Here is a 14935-nt window from a genome sequence, read left to right on the forward strand (position 1 = left end):
AGGTATGGGGAAATAGAATATTTGCAAAGGTTACTAAGGGCAACCTGATTACTGTACTAGCTTCAAATGGTTTGTTTGAAACAGTCTCCTTAGAATCCAAACTATATAGTGAAGAAAGGTCCCACTTAGCTTTCTTTCTGAGAAGTTCTGATAGAAGAGCACATCTCTGTGGGTAAGTGACATTTATTTTATTTTGTCCTTGGTAACTTAAAGATTAGGGTTTAAAAGAGGAATTGTAGGATATTAATAAACACAGTTAGAATTAATAAAAAAAGAATCAAATTTTTATTAGCTAGTCTCCATACCCTTTCCCCTATAGTTTTAAAACATGAATTTTCTGTCACAGCATTAACAGATAGCCTCTAAAAGGCACAGAAGGGTCCAGTTCAGTCTTAGAAAAAACAAATAAAAGTAATTGAGAGAAGCAAGCATTATTAACTAGTTTCCATAGTGTACAATCCCTTTTCCCTATAGTTTTTAAAATGAAACTTTCTTTAGAGGTAGAAACGTAACCGCCAAGAGTATAAAATGGATAGTAGCAAGGCTTAAACTGTCCTGAAAGAAAGCTATTTTCTGTTTTTGCCTGCAGGAGAGGTAGCACTGCCATTGACCTGACTTAGGTGTTAATTAAGGTGTGAGGAAGTAGAATATTTGCAAAGGTTAGTAAGGGCAACCTGATTACTGTGCTAGCTTCAAAGGGTTTGTTTGAAACAGTCTCCTTAGAATCCAAACTATATAGAGAGGAAAAGTCCCACTTAACTTTCTTTCTGAGAAGTTCTGAGAGAAGAGGACATCTCTGTGGGTGACATTATTTTATTCTGTGCTTGGTAACTTATTAGAGTTTAAAAGAGGAATTGTAGGATATTGATAAATACAGCTAGAATTTAAAAAAAAAAAAAAAAAAGAGACTCAAACTTCATTAGTTAGTCTCCATACCCTTTTCCCCATAGTTATAAAACTTGAATTTTCTGCCACAGCATTAGCAGTCTCTAGAAGGCATAGAAGGGCCCAGTTCAGGGCATCTGAGGTCTTTCCCTCCATTTAGTGATAGTAAAATTGCAGAGTAAGGAATTATAATTTTGATTTGGAAGTTCATAGGCAGAGACAAGAATTAGGTTGATTTTTCAGCTTACTGTTTTGTCATCAACATTTGATTTTGCTGAATTAGTGCCTACGTATTGATCTATAAAATAAGAACATAATGGGACAGATGAGGCCCATGCTACCTATCAATGTTTTTGGTAGGTTGCCAAAGGACCACCAGTTTTCAGTTCCGCTACACTTTAGTTTGCTGTTGAGTTACCAAACATTAGGCACAGCTAATATGTACCTAATGGTTAAAGCAGCAGGCTGAGAATCAGGGAAGCCACAATTCAAACCCCACTGCTGCTCTGAGATCTTTGACAAGTCACTTAATCCTCCATTGCCTCAGGTACAAAACTTATAAACCGTTCAGAGGATAGGAAGATATCTACTGGACCTAAATGTAACTTGCTTTGAGTTATTACTAAGAAAGGTGTGATCAGTGGTTTGCTGGTAAATTTTTAACAACAGGCTCTCTCCTCCATCCACCTCTGCGCCCCCCCCCCCCCCCCCACACACACACAAATTGCAGAGCTGGCTATTCCCAGGGAGAGAGTTAGCTGGTAAAGTATTAACAACGTGTAATTTTATTATACATTATTGGTGCAAAGGATATGAACATGGTTTTGCTTTTTAAACCCAAGGTAAATCCTAAGGGTGGTTGAACAATAAACTGTGTTGTTTTTGACTTTACTTGTTTTGGAGTGCTTTGGGTCCTCCTACTGATCTGTACATGTGCTGTCTGGAATTTTGGAAGAAAGAAATAAGGAAATAAAAATTAACTTTTGGACGTACTCTGTAGACGTTGTTTTCTTTTGCAATGTGATGTGATGGATGCCTGTTCTGGTGTATGAATGTGATAATCTTTGAATAACTACCTGTACTAAATGGCTATGGATTTCTGAACATATGGTATCAATAAAGGCCAAACTTTTAAATGCTCAGTTGGGTATATATCATATATATGCTAATCTCAAATGTTTCAGATGTATCATCTAATTGTTCCCATGATATAACTGAACTCTATTATTCTGTCTCAGTGTACTTTGAAATATGTAAGCCAACTTTGCTTGGAATGTGTGATAAATGTTTAAAAAAATCCTTTATCCTCTATCTTTTAAGACAGTGCCTACCTGCTGGATAGTGATGGTGGCACAAGGACAGCAAGTTTGGTCCAGTGAAGACTAACTCAAAATAACCTGGCTGTTCCTTAGCTGGGCCGTAGCAGGGGCGTAGCCAGCCTTCCGTGGGGGAGGGGGCCAGAGCCCGGGGGGGAGGGGGCACATTTTAGCCCTCCCCCCGGTGCCGCCCCCCCACCGCCGACATTGCCGCCCCCCCCTCCCGCCGCGAACCCGCCGCCGCCGCAGCCTACCTTTACTTTTGCTGGCGGGGGATCCCACTTCCCGCCAGCCGACGTCTTCTTCTCAGTCGCTTCCTGCTCTTCAATTTGTTTGCTGACGTCCTGCACGTTGTTCTCTGAGTCTGACGTCCTGCACGTACAATTACGTGCAGGACGTCAGCAAACAAATTGAAGAGCAGGAAGGACTGAGAAGACGTCGGCTGGCGGGGAGTGGGATCCCCCGCCAGCAAAAGTAAAGGTAGGCGGCAGCGGGTTCGCCGGGAGGGGGGTCCTGGGGTGAATCTGCGGGGGCCCTGGCCCCCTCAGGCCCCACGTAGCTACGCCACTGGGCCGTAGTATTACCATATTGAAAATGTGACCATACCAAGACACAAAACAACCTTTTAGGGTAGATAGTGTTCACAACGAGCTCCTTTTACTACCGACCAGACAGAGATAAGAGTTTTCAGTTTTGGCACAGTATAAGGTATCACAAGAACAAAATATAAGAAAACCAATACGGGCTGCATTAGAGGCTTATATAGCCCATTTATGTAAAAACAAAAGAAATCTGCATGAAACAAAATAATCCATTTACGTATCTAAAAGGTAAACTTCTACAAAACAGATGAAGAACTGATTCCATGTGTGCCCCAAATGAAAGGAGAGTTTAATTCTGCTTCCATTTAATTTCAATATTCCATCAACTTTATAGATTACAACAACAGTTAAGACGAACCCAGCAGGAAACAGGATATCTTCACTGAAATTTGGCCATTCATGCCCATTGCCATTGTCCTCTTTCTCCCATCTAGAGTAGTGCTCTATCTTGCCCCCCCCCGGGCCCCCCTTCCTTTTCACACTGTATGATCTCCCCCCCCCCCCCCCCCGGCCCCCTAGCTGCAGCTTGCTGCTCTTGTCAAAGTAGCACTAGCAGCAGCAGAAATACAATGAAAAATGTTTTTAAAAGTTAATTAAATAAATAAATATTAGATCGCTGCGGGGCCTACCTGGCTGGAATGGAAGTGATTCACAGTGAAGATCCAAGATTCTTCTGCGACGAGGAGGAGTGGAGGACGATAGAAGACTGGTGGCCAGCAGCAGCAGGGGTGTGAGGAGACAGAGACACAGAGACGGAGTGCACTAGCAGTGCAGGAAGCAGAAGGCGCCAAACACCTGCAGGACTCAGGACGGAGCCGTTACAGAAGCAAGAGAACAGAGAAGGGTGCATTCACTGGCGCGCAGGGTGCCGCAGGGGGAGGAAGCCGGCGTCGTGACGTTAGGGTCATCATGGGCGGGACTCGAAGACCGGAGAGGCGGGAAGAGAGCGAAAGGAGCTGCAGAGGGAGGAAGCGGCACTGGCAGAGGTGGAGAGAGTGGAAGGAACCACTGGGAGGAGACAAAGTGAGCCGCTGGGAGAAGACAAGTGAGCGGAGGTAGGTAGGGCAGCACGGACGGAGCAGAAGTTAGGACACCCCCCCATATGGTTTGCGCTTTTACCCGGGGCGGTCCGCCCCCAATGGAACCAGCCCAATGCAGGACGACGAGGCCTCCCGCATAGGGGAAAAAAAAACTTTCCCGTCCTTGCTGACAGAGACAGCTGAACAACCGGCTCGCAAAACTGCTCAAAAATTAACAACCGGCTCTGCAGAGCCGTTGCGAGCCAGCTCCAGCACACCACTGGCGTGTGATCTTAATCCAAATCCAAAATCTAAATCTACTACTAGGCATATTGTGAAGTAACAAGAAAACAATTGGGAAACGGTCTGCGAAATCGAAAATGGACAGCAAAACAGCAGATTGATGAAAATCAAAGTCCAACTTCATTCCCCACATAAAATCATAAATAAATATTTAAAAGACTGAAGCAACCCCCCCTTCCTTCCAGCATTTATCCCCTCTCCCCCTTCCTTCCAGCATCTGTCCCTTCTCTTTGACTTTTCCTTCCAGGGTCTGCCAGGAGCAGCAAAACAAAGAACAGACACTGACGCCACACTGTGCAGGCTTGTGGCTGCCAGCTATGCCCCAGAGCAGGAAGCGATGTCGGAGGGGCAGGGACCAGCTGTTATGATTGGGGTCTGAACCCCTGTCAAACTTACCTCTTCCCTGGGGGTCAGCTTCTTAGCTGGCTTCTGTTTCTTTGTCTGTCCATTCTGAGCTGGCTCTGTCTCTCTGTGCTGGCAGCTTCCAGCAGCAGGGCTCTAATTGTTTCACTATACTGCACCTGTGTGGGTAGTCTGAGTTGCTCTAACTCTCTTTGGGTGTACTGGCTTCAAGTGTTTCACGGTGTTGCATTGGTGTGGGTTGGGCCTCTATGGTTTTCAGTGTGCTCTCTGGGTTAGTGTGCTGTTGCCTGGGTCTAGGGAGTGTGACATCATCAGGGAGGGCCTTGATAAGGAAGTGGGTTCTTTCCTTCAGGGCCTTCGCAACGTTTGCTTCTGGCTACTTGCTTTAGGTCCAGGTTAGTTTAGTGCAGTGTGCACTTGAGACTTGTGTGTTTGACTTCCCTGTTTTTCCCTTTTGTTACGGAGTGTAGCACTGCTGTTAGTGCAGTGCTGGAGTTTGGTGCTGGGAGCACCCTTGTTAGTAAGTGTTTAGGAAGCACCTTTTGTTGTTTGGGTATTTGGCTTTCCTGCTTGTTTCCTTGTGTTTTCCCCGCTTTTCCTTGTGACCTGTGTTTAGCTGCTGTTGCTGGGTGCTTAGGAAGCACCAGGGTGAGAACCCATGTTTAGCTGCTGCAGCTTGGTGCTTAGGAAGTACCAGTGTTAGGTCTGGCATTTGTCTTCCCTTCCTTTTCCCTTGTGGTTTCCCTGCACTTCTGTTAGTGTAGGGCGTAGGGGCACCCCTGTTAGTTTCTGTTAGGAGCACTGCTGTTAGTGGAGGGCTTAGGAACACTTTTGGTCACTTTAGGAGTTAGGGGCACTTCAGTTACAGCTTGTTCTAGTCCTGGTCCCTGTGTCGTCCAGTAAGTCCTGCCGGCTACTCGAACCCATGAGCTCAACTCCTGGGGGGCTTAGTAGCTAAGTGCAGGTGAAGCTGTGTGGACCAGTCCAGTGTGCTCCAGTCCAGTGTGTTCCGGTCCGGTGTGTGTTCCAGTCTGGTGCGCTCCAGTCCAGTGTGTTCCGGTCCGGTGTGTGTTCCAGTCCGGGGGATTGCAGTCCAGTGTTCCAGTCCTGTGTCCTCCAGTCCGGGGGATTCCAGTCCATGTGTTCTGGTTCGCTGGGCAGTGCCTGCAGTCCCTGCCGGTGTGCTTACTCAGTGTTGGTTGGTGGGTTTTGCCTGCTGCTGTCGCTCCTCGTCAGCAGCCCAAGGGCTCACGTTTGCTCCAGAGCCCAGCCCCGCGGGCTCTGAACCTGACAGATTGCGAAGGCCATGAGCCCGGCAAGAACCCCCGCCCAGCTGACCCATCTGGGGTCCAGCTCCATCATTGTTCTTGATCCTTCTATGTCTCTTCGTCAGTATCGTGGGAAACTTTTGTCTCATCCTGTTTTGAAGAAGACCCCTGAAGCGGCAGCTGAGAGAAAACGTGTCCGGTGGCTTGGAATCGCTGAAAACCCAGTTTCAGATATTGACCCTTTTATCACGCTCGCTGAATATCGCCGTAGCCTGGTCTTGAATCCAGCTTTGTGGGATACTCCTGAAGCTGTCGCTGAGAGAAGACGTCTTGGGAATTCCACGCTCTGGGCCCAGCAGGGGTCCAGTCCAGTTCAAGCAGCGCGCCCAGACAAGCCTCTGAATCCAGTCCGAGCAGCGCGTCCAGCCAAGCTTCAGAGTCCAGTCCGAGGAGGGCTTCTCACTGAGCCTCCGATGCCAGTTCAAGGGGCTCTTCCACTCAAGCCTTGGAGCCTAGTCCAAGGGACGCTCCTAACCGAGTCGCCGACTCCAGTTCAAGTGGCGCTTCCACTCGAGTCTCTGAGTCCAGTCCGAGGGATGCTTTCGACCGAGTCTCCGATTCCAGTCCAAGCAGCCCTTCAAGCCAAGTCTCTGCATCCAGTTCAAGTGGCGCTTCAAACCAAGCCTCCTAGTACCAGTTTGGATCCCAGTTCCAACCCCATTTTTGATCTGGATCCGTTTCTGACACTCCAGGAGTACCGGGTTGCCCTTTTGTCTGATCCAGCCTTGAAGGATACCCCTGAAGCTGCCACAGAGAGAAAGCGTGTCTCCTGGCTTGGGTTTGAAGAAAACCCAGTTTCTGCTATTGATCCCTCTACTAAGCTGTTCTTTTACCGCTTCCAACTCCTCTCGGAGCCAACTCTGCGGGATACTCTTGAGGCCCAAACTAATAGAAGATGGCTTAGTAGTCCCGGACCAAGTGCCAGTCCTGGCCGAGCTGTGGGCTGAGTCTACACCGAGTGCTGAGGCCAGCCATGATGCTGTGTTCACTCCGAGTTGCAGTTCCAGTCAAGATGCTGAGTCTGGATCGAGTTGGAGTTCCAGTCAAGATGCTGAGTCTGGATCGAGTTGCAGTCCCAGCCGGGATTTTGAGTCTACACCGAGTGCAGAGTCCAGCCGAGATGATGAGTCCACGATGAGTGCTGAGTCTGCACCGAGTGCAGAGCCCAGCCGAGATGATGAGTTCACGATGAGTGCTGAGTCTGCACCGAGTGCAGAGTTCAGCCGAGATGCTGAGTCTGGATCGAGTTGTAGTTCCAGTCAAGATGCTGAGTCTGGATTGAGTTGCAGTTCCAGTCAAGATGCTGAGTCTGGATCGAGTTGCAGTTCCAGTCCCAGGCAAGATGCTGAGTCCGGGTCAAGTTGCAACTCCGGTCAAGATGTTGAGTCCGGTGAGAGTTGGAGTTCCAGTTCCAGGCAAGATGCTGAGTCTGGGTCAAGTTGGAGTTCCAGTCCCAGGCAAGATGCTGAGTCCGGGTCAAGTTGCAGTCCCGGCCAAGATGCTGAGTCCGGGTCAAGTTGGAGTTCCAGTCCCAGGCAAGATGCTGAGTCCGGGTCAAGTTGCAGTCCCGGTGAAGAGGCTGAGTCCGGGTCAAGTTGCAGTTCCGGCCAAGATGCTGAGTCCGGAGCGAGTTCCAGTGCCAGCCGAGATGCTGAGTCCGGAGCGAGTTCCAGTGCCAGCCGAGATGCTGAGTCTATGCTGAGTACCGAGTCCAGCCAAGATGCTGAGTCCGAGTTGAGTGGTAGTTCCGGCCAAGATGCTGAGGCCGGACCAGGTTGCAGTCTCAGGCAAGATGCTGAGTCTACTCCGAGTTCCCATTTCAGCCAAGATGTTGAACTCCTACTGAGTTCCAGCTCCAGCCAAGAAGTAAGGTCCAGTCTGAAGTCCAGTTCGAGTTCCTGTCCGGCTTCAGATTCCAGGATGAGTGTGGGCTCTAGCCCAGTTCTGGCTGCTACAGTGGAGTGCCAGGAAGTCAAGGAAGTTGTGGACTCCTTCAGGAGATGGTTCCTGTTGAATAGAACTCCACTTGGTGCATCCAAGACTCTGATCCTGCCTAGCAGCCGTACTAAAGAGCCTCGTGGCGGCCAAAGCCACTCTGGTTTCCAAGTTCCAGATGTACTAGTTACTTCCTGCCCAGCCATCCAGATTTATGTTGTGAAACCCATTGGGAGATTTCATCACAGCTACCCATGGAGACCTAAATTGTCTTTTGAGACCTGGAGCTCCCGTGGGGACACGGGAGCCTTGAGGGGGAGGTGCTGTTATGATTGGGGTCTGAACCCCTGTCAAACTTACCTCTTTCCTGGGGGTCAGCTTCTTAGCTGGCTTCTGTTTCTTTGTCTGTCCTTTCTGAGTTGGCTCTGTCTCTCTGTGCTGGCAGCTTCCAGCAGCAGGGCTCTAATTGTTTCACTATTCTGCACCTGTGTGGGTAGTCTGAGTTGCTCTAACTCTCTTTGGGTGTACTGGCTTCAAGTGTTTCACGGTGTTGCATTGGTGTGGGTTGGGCCTCTATGGTTTTCAGTGTGCTCTCTGGGTTAGTGTGCTGTTGCCTGGGTCTAGGGAGTGTGACATCATCAGGAAGGGCCTTGATAAGGAAGTGGGTTCTTTCCTTCAGGGCCTTCGCAACGTTTGCTTCTGGCTACTTGCTTTAGGTCCAGGTTAGTTTAGTGCAGTGTGCACTTGAGACTTGTGTGTTTGACTTCCCTGTTTTTCCCTTTTGTTACGGAGTGTAGCACTGCTGTTAGTGCAGTGCTGGAGTTTGGTGTTGGGAGCACCCTTGTTAGTAAGCGTTTAGGAAGCACCTTTTGTTGTTTGGGTATTTGGCTTTCCTACTTGTTTCCTTGTGCTTTCCCCGCTTTTCCTTGTGACCTGTGTTTAGCTGCTGTTGCTGGGTGCTTAGGAAGCACCAGGGTGAGAACCCATGTTTAGCTGCTGCAGCTTGGTGCTTAGGAAGTACCAGTGTTAGGTCTGGCATTTGTCTTCCCTTCCTTTTCCCTTGTGGTTTCCCTGCACCTCTGTTAGTGTAGGGCGTAGGGGCACCCCTGTTAGTTTCTGTTAGGAGCACTGCTGTTAGTGGAGGGCTTAGGAGCTTTTCTGTTGGTGCTGGGCTTAGGAACACTTTTGGTCACTTTAGGAGTTAGGGGCACTTCAGTTACAGCTTGTTCTAGTCCTGGTCCCTGTGTCGTCCAGTAAGTCCTGCCGGCTACTCGTGAGGCAGTGGGCAAAAGAAATTGAATAATTCTGAGAAATCATATTAAGGGTTAATTTTGGTTAAAGGTGCTCAAAATACTATTTTAAATTCTCAGTTTTGCAAGCAAGGTAAAGGAATGCAGGCTGGAATTAATTACTAGAAGTCTAGCGTTTGCCGGGCTGGGTTAGAAAGGTCAGAAACAGGAATTTCTTTCACCCTTGTGATTGATGGATTGCTAAGCAAACACATATGTATTCTATTATGAGCCGGCATATTGCAGGCAGTTTGTTTAGGATTAAATTGAACACTGCTTAGAAGGAAATAGTTAGATTCTAAATAATTCTAGATATAAATGAGTTAGAATTTAGAAGTGCTTAATATGTAGATATTCCTGATATTTAGAATATGTCTTATAAGAAATACTGATTCTGTGTATTTTGTGTAGTTAATATGTAGAATACCTTTTTAAATCTAATGTTACTCTCTGCTGTATTTTCTAAGCAAAGACTGCAGTGAAGAGGTCAAACATGTGTTTTGACTTATCTGCAGTTCTGGCTGGTTCAATGTATAAGCTGATAGGTGAAAAAGGTCAGGAAAAGTCTTGATTAATTATAGCTAAGTGTAGGACTGGCCTCCTGAAAGTAATAACAGACCATAGCCGTATGCTATTAAGTAAGACTGACTTTTGACCTCTTTAATGAATGCCAGAGTTTAGTTAGCAGTTAGTATGAACCAGACTAGGAATATGAGAATAACCAATCTCACTAGGGCCTCTTGGTCTCTAAGGGAACCCAGTTTAAGCTATAGATGAGACATTAATCATAAGGAAAATATAAGAGTTCTGGAGACCAAATGTCTGGCTTAAGGGGCCCCAGGTTAGAGGTCAGTTTGAGGAATACCAAACCTATGTAACTGATATTTGTATGGAGCTGATTGGTTGAGGCAAAGTGACCAATCTATTCCTTAACCAATTGGAGAGTAAGGGGGGGGCTAGGCTAGGAGGGGGATAGAACAGTATTTAAGTAGGAGCAGAAGCAGTTTACGTCAGAAGGAGCTCAGAAGAAAGAGAAGGACAGAAGGAACAGACAGAAGAAGGAGAAGACAGCATAAGAAGAGAAGCAGCTGAGACAAAGACACAGAGAGCTGAGAGAAAGACACAAAGAGAAGAAGAGACTTAATGCTGATGTCCTGCTTTGTTTGCTGGCAAATAAAGAAGATTACTTTCTCATTCTGGTGTGTGCTGTCTGACTCTTGAAGTATCACAAATTCCTATCTCAATTCCTGCAACAATTCTTGGTGGCAGCGGTGGGATGAATCCTGCATTAATCCCAGCACCCAACTGACTGGAGAACATTCGCCGGGTATGTATTCTGTATTCTGTATTGTAATTCTAGCTAGAAAATTGTAAATCAGCCCCTCAAACAAATTGAGGAAGGAGAGCCTGATCAACTCTCAGCGAAGGCCCTAGTACCTTCTAGTCGCGGGGACTAGAAGCGAAAACGCTTGAGCTTATCTGTATCTGAGAAATCTGAAATTGTTGGGTGGGATTTTCTGTATGGAATGTGTGATGCGTGAATGATTAACTGAGTGCGGACTTCTTATAGCTGCGTTTTCAATTAACGCGAGTTCAATTGACCAGCAACGGAAGGAAGCGATTGTTGTTTGTTCTACCCTTTTGTTTCCGGATCTGCGGACCCCTTACCGCAAATCCAAAAATTCCCTCCCTTTTTGTGTGTTGTAACTGTAAGCATTATGGGTGGGACATCATCTAGACAAATTGCTACCCCCCTAGATTGTATGCTTAAGAACTTTAAAAAAGGATTTTTAATTAATGACTATGGACAGACTTTAAGCTCAAGTACTCTAAGAACCTTGTGTGAAGTTGAGTGGCCATCTATGGGAGTGGGGTGGCCCCCTAGTGGCAGCTTAGATATTGAAGTAATCCGGAAGGTTTACAGCATAGTTGTAGGAGAACCAGAATATTCTGAACAACTCCCTTATATAGATTCCTGGGACAGCCTTGTGACTGACCCTCCCTCGTGGTTGAAAACTTATATGGGATCCCCAGTAAAATTCATGTTAGGCCGTGTTCAAAGAAAGATTAGAAAATCTAAACTGGAAGAGGGAAAGAGCCCCAGGAAGCCTACCACCCAATCGGTGGCTTCCGCCCCTACCCTGTCTGAGAAACCCATACTCTCTGATGACCCCTCAGACCTTGAGCCACCACCTTATGGCCCATTGTTGGGGTTCCGTGCCACCCCCAGAGATCCACGCCGCCCAGCCCAAGCCTCTCCAGCACAGGCTTCTCCGGATAGTTCTTCCCCTCCTGTGCCAAACCTGCCACACCCTAGGTTGGACTTTTCACCCAGTCTCTACCCTTCTGTGCCACATCCTCTCCTGTTAACCTCTGAAGACCCGTTTTGGGTTCCACTCCCTGACTCCTCAACTCCTGACAGCCCAGCCTCTCCCTCTAATACCCCTACCCACTCATCAGGGGCCCGGCATCCCTTTCAATGGACTGACTCACCTGTGACCACCTCTCAGTCTATGAGTACCCCTCCCCATCCCTCAGGGGTTCAACACACCTCCACTGAATGGGTTAGACCCGCTGCAATTACTTTTGAGCATGATAGGAGGGTAGCTCCTAGCTCTACCTCAGGTTCTATTCCCACCTCCTCGAGAGTTCTGCCCCTCCGCCAGGTAACTACCACTCGACCGGATCCTAATAATCAGGGTCAGGTTATACAGGCACAGGCCTATCAGTATGTACCCTTCACAACCACCGATCTCCTGAATTGGAAGACGCATTACCCCTCTTATACTGAAAAGCCTCAGGCAGTGGTGGACCTAGTGGCTAGCATTATGGCCACCCATAACCCAACCTGGACTGATTGTCAACAACTTCTCCTGACCCTCTTCACAACTGAGGAGAGGCGGAAGATTTTGCAAAATGCTGAGGCCATCACGCGAGCACGTGCTCCCGAGAGGACACCGGACCTAGAGGGGTGGGTTAGAGCTCGGTTTCCTCGCGCAGCTCCAGCTTGGGATCCAAATGATGGGCAGCACTATGAACTGTTGTCTGGCTATTGCCGGGACTTACTGGAAGGTATGAGGAAAGGCATAAAGAGGCCCATTAATCTGGCAAAGGTCTCTGAAATTCTCCAAGGGGCAACTGAATCCCCTGGGGCCTTTCTAGAGCGACTAATTGAAGCCTACAGAACATACACCCCATTTGACCCTGAAGCCCAAGAAAACCAGAGAATGGTGAATAGTGCATTGGTGGCCCAGAGTATGCCAGATATCCGGAAGAAGTTGCAGCGTCAGGAGGGATTCGCAGGGATGAATACCACCCAGCTAATTGAGATCGCAACCAAGGTTTTCATTAATAGAGATCAGGAGGTGCGCCGAGAGGCTGACCGGAAGATGCAGAAGAAGGCCGACCTTTTAGCGGCAGCCATTACTAATTCCACCCTTAACCGAGGTCGACCTCTAGCTAATGGGAAGCCAAAGTGGGACCCCGGACCACCAGCCAGGCCCCGAGATTCCTTCAATCAATCCCGGCCAAGGGGGGAGAATCCCAGACCAAGATTGGAGAGGGATCAGTGTGCCTATTGTAAGGAAAGAGGGCACTGGAAAGATGAATGCCCCCAGAGGCGCCAGGGACTGAGAAGGGGACCAGGAGATCGAGGAAGCCGAGGCCGAGTTCGAGAGGGAAGATATGAGCCTCCTGAATCTGACATCATCGGGATAGCCGAGATGGCAGAATGGGACGAATAGGACAGACCGGGTTCCTACAAACTGGGCCCCCAGGAACCTATGGTCAAGTTAACTATAGGGAGCCGCTCAATTCCATTCATGATTGATACAGGAGCTGAACATTCTGTTGTGACGGAGCGATTAGCGCCTGTGTCTGGAAAAACTGTCCGAGTGGTGGGTGCCACGGGGGTGCAGAACCGGAGGCCCTTCCTGACAACCCGTAGATGCCAATTAGGCTCACACATAGTCACTCATGAATTCCTGTATATGCCAGACTGTCCAATCCCTTTGTTAGGTCGAGACCTGCTGTCCAAGCTTAGGGCCCAAATTTCCTTTGACTCTGATGGCCAGACTTCAGTCTCCTTTCGGCCCCCGACATCCAGCCCTAAGGGTATATTGAGTTTCTGCTGCCCTCTTGAAGAAGAATGGCGGCTGCATCAGTCACATAGCCAAGTTGACCTACCCCTGGCAGACAGCTTTCGGGTTAGTGGGGTATGGGCAGAAGATAATCCCCCAGGGTTGGCCCGAAATATTCCTCCTGTACATGTAGACTTACTTCCAAATGCCCGGCCAATCCATCTTCGCCAATACCCAATTCCCAGAAAGGCTCTGGAAGGGATTCAAGCACATTTGAATCGTCTGTTATCCCATGGAATTATTCGTCCTTGTCAGTCTCCATGGAATACGCCACTATTGCCAGTTCAGAAGCCAGGGACTGAGGACTACCGGCCAGTCCAAGACTTACGAGTGGTTAACAAATCTACTATCTCATTACACCCTGTAGTGCCTAACCCATATGTCCTGTTAGGATTGATACCTTCTGGAGCTACCCATTTCACGACACTAGACCTAAAAGATGCCTTCTTTTGTATTCGGGTGGCCCCAGCCAGTCAATTGCTTTTTGCCTTTCAATGGGAAAACCCAGTAACAGGAAGGAAGCTTCAGTATACATGGACCCGCCTGCCACAGGGGTTCAAGAATTCCCCCACTATTTTTGGGACAGCCCTAGGGCAAGACCTTAAGACTTTTAAATCTGAGCCTTCCAGGCGAGTTTTACTCCAGTATGTAGATGACCTCCTGATTGCAGCAGTGACCCAGGAAGAGTGTTTTGAGGCTACTAGAGAATTGCTGGAGCTACTCTTGGATGCAGGCTATAAGGTCTCACGCTCAAAGGCCCAACTTTGTCAGTCAGAAGTGAAGTATCTGGGCTTTTGCATTTCCCAGGGAAGTCGGAGACTGGATGCTAGTAGGAAGCAAGCGGTAGCTGCAATTCCCCAACCCAAGTCCAGAAGAGAAGTTAGGGAATTCCTGGGAGCAGCTGGATTCTGCAGAATTTGGATTCCAAATTTTGCATTGATGGCGAAACCCCTTTACCAAGCCACAAAGGGGGGTGAAAAGGAACCATTTGAATGGGGACCTACAGCTCAACAATCCTTCATTGCCATAAAGAAAGCCCTACTCCAAGCCCCTGCGTTAGGCCTTCCTGATGTGGAGAAACCTTTCTCATTGTATGTCCACGAGCGACAGGGGGTTGCTCTGGGTGTGCTGACCCAGATGATGGGATCCTGGCAGAGGCCTGTTGCATACCTGTCTAAACAGCTGGATGGAGTGGCTAAAGGATGGCCAGCCTGCATGAGGGCCATTGCAGCAACAGCCTTACTGGTCCAGGAAGCTGATAAGTTGACCTTGGGGCAAGAACTGGTTGTTAAAGTCCCCCACGCAGTTCTCACCCTCATGGAGTATAAGGGCAATCACTGGTTTACAAATAACCGTATGGTTAAGTACCAAGCCAGCTTGTGTGAGAATCCACGGATACACCTGGAAACAGTGGCTACATTTAATCCTGCTACTCTTTTGCCAGCATCTGAGGGACCACCAGATCATGACTGTATCCAAACTATGGATGAAGTGTACTCCAGTCGACCAGATCTTAAAGATGTTCCGTGGAGGGACCCAGATGTAATTTATTTCACAGATGGAAGCAGTTATGTGGAGAACTCCAAGCGACTGGCAGGCTATGCTGTGGTGACAGAAGACAAGGTGATAGAAGCAAGAGCCCTGCCCCAAGGAACTTCAGCCCAGAAAGCAGAACTTGTGGCCCTCATACGAGCTCTGGAGCTAGCAGCAGGACTGGTAACCAACATTTATACTGATTCTAAGTATGCCTTCACAA

At 48.3% G+C, this 14935-nt stretch overlaps 1 long non-coding RNA gene across 1 annotated transcript in view; it reads right to left on the reverse strand.

The window, feature by feature from the left end:
- The window catches only part of LOC115460584, a 78110-nt gene that overhangs the window by 3679 nt on the left and 59496 nt on the right, over nt 1-14935 (reverse strand). The gene's annotated exons all lie outside the window — the stretch shown is intronic.

This window comes from Microcaecilia unicolor, chromosome 1 (assembly GCF_901765095.1).
Source record: "Microcaecilia unicolor chromosome 1, aMicUni1.1, whole genome shotgun sequence".
Classification (NCBI taxonomy): Eukaryota; Metazoa; Chordata; class Amphibia; order Gymnophiona; family Siphonopidae; genus Microcaecilia; species Microcaecilia unicolor.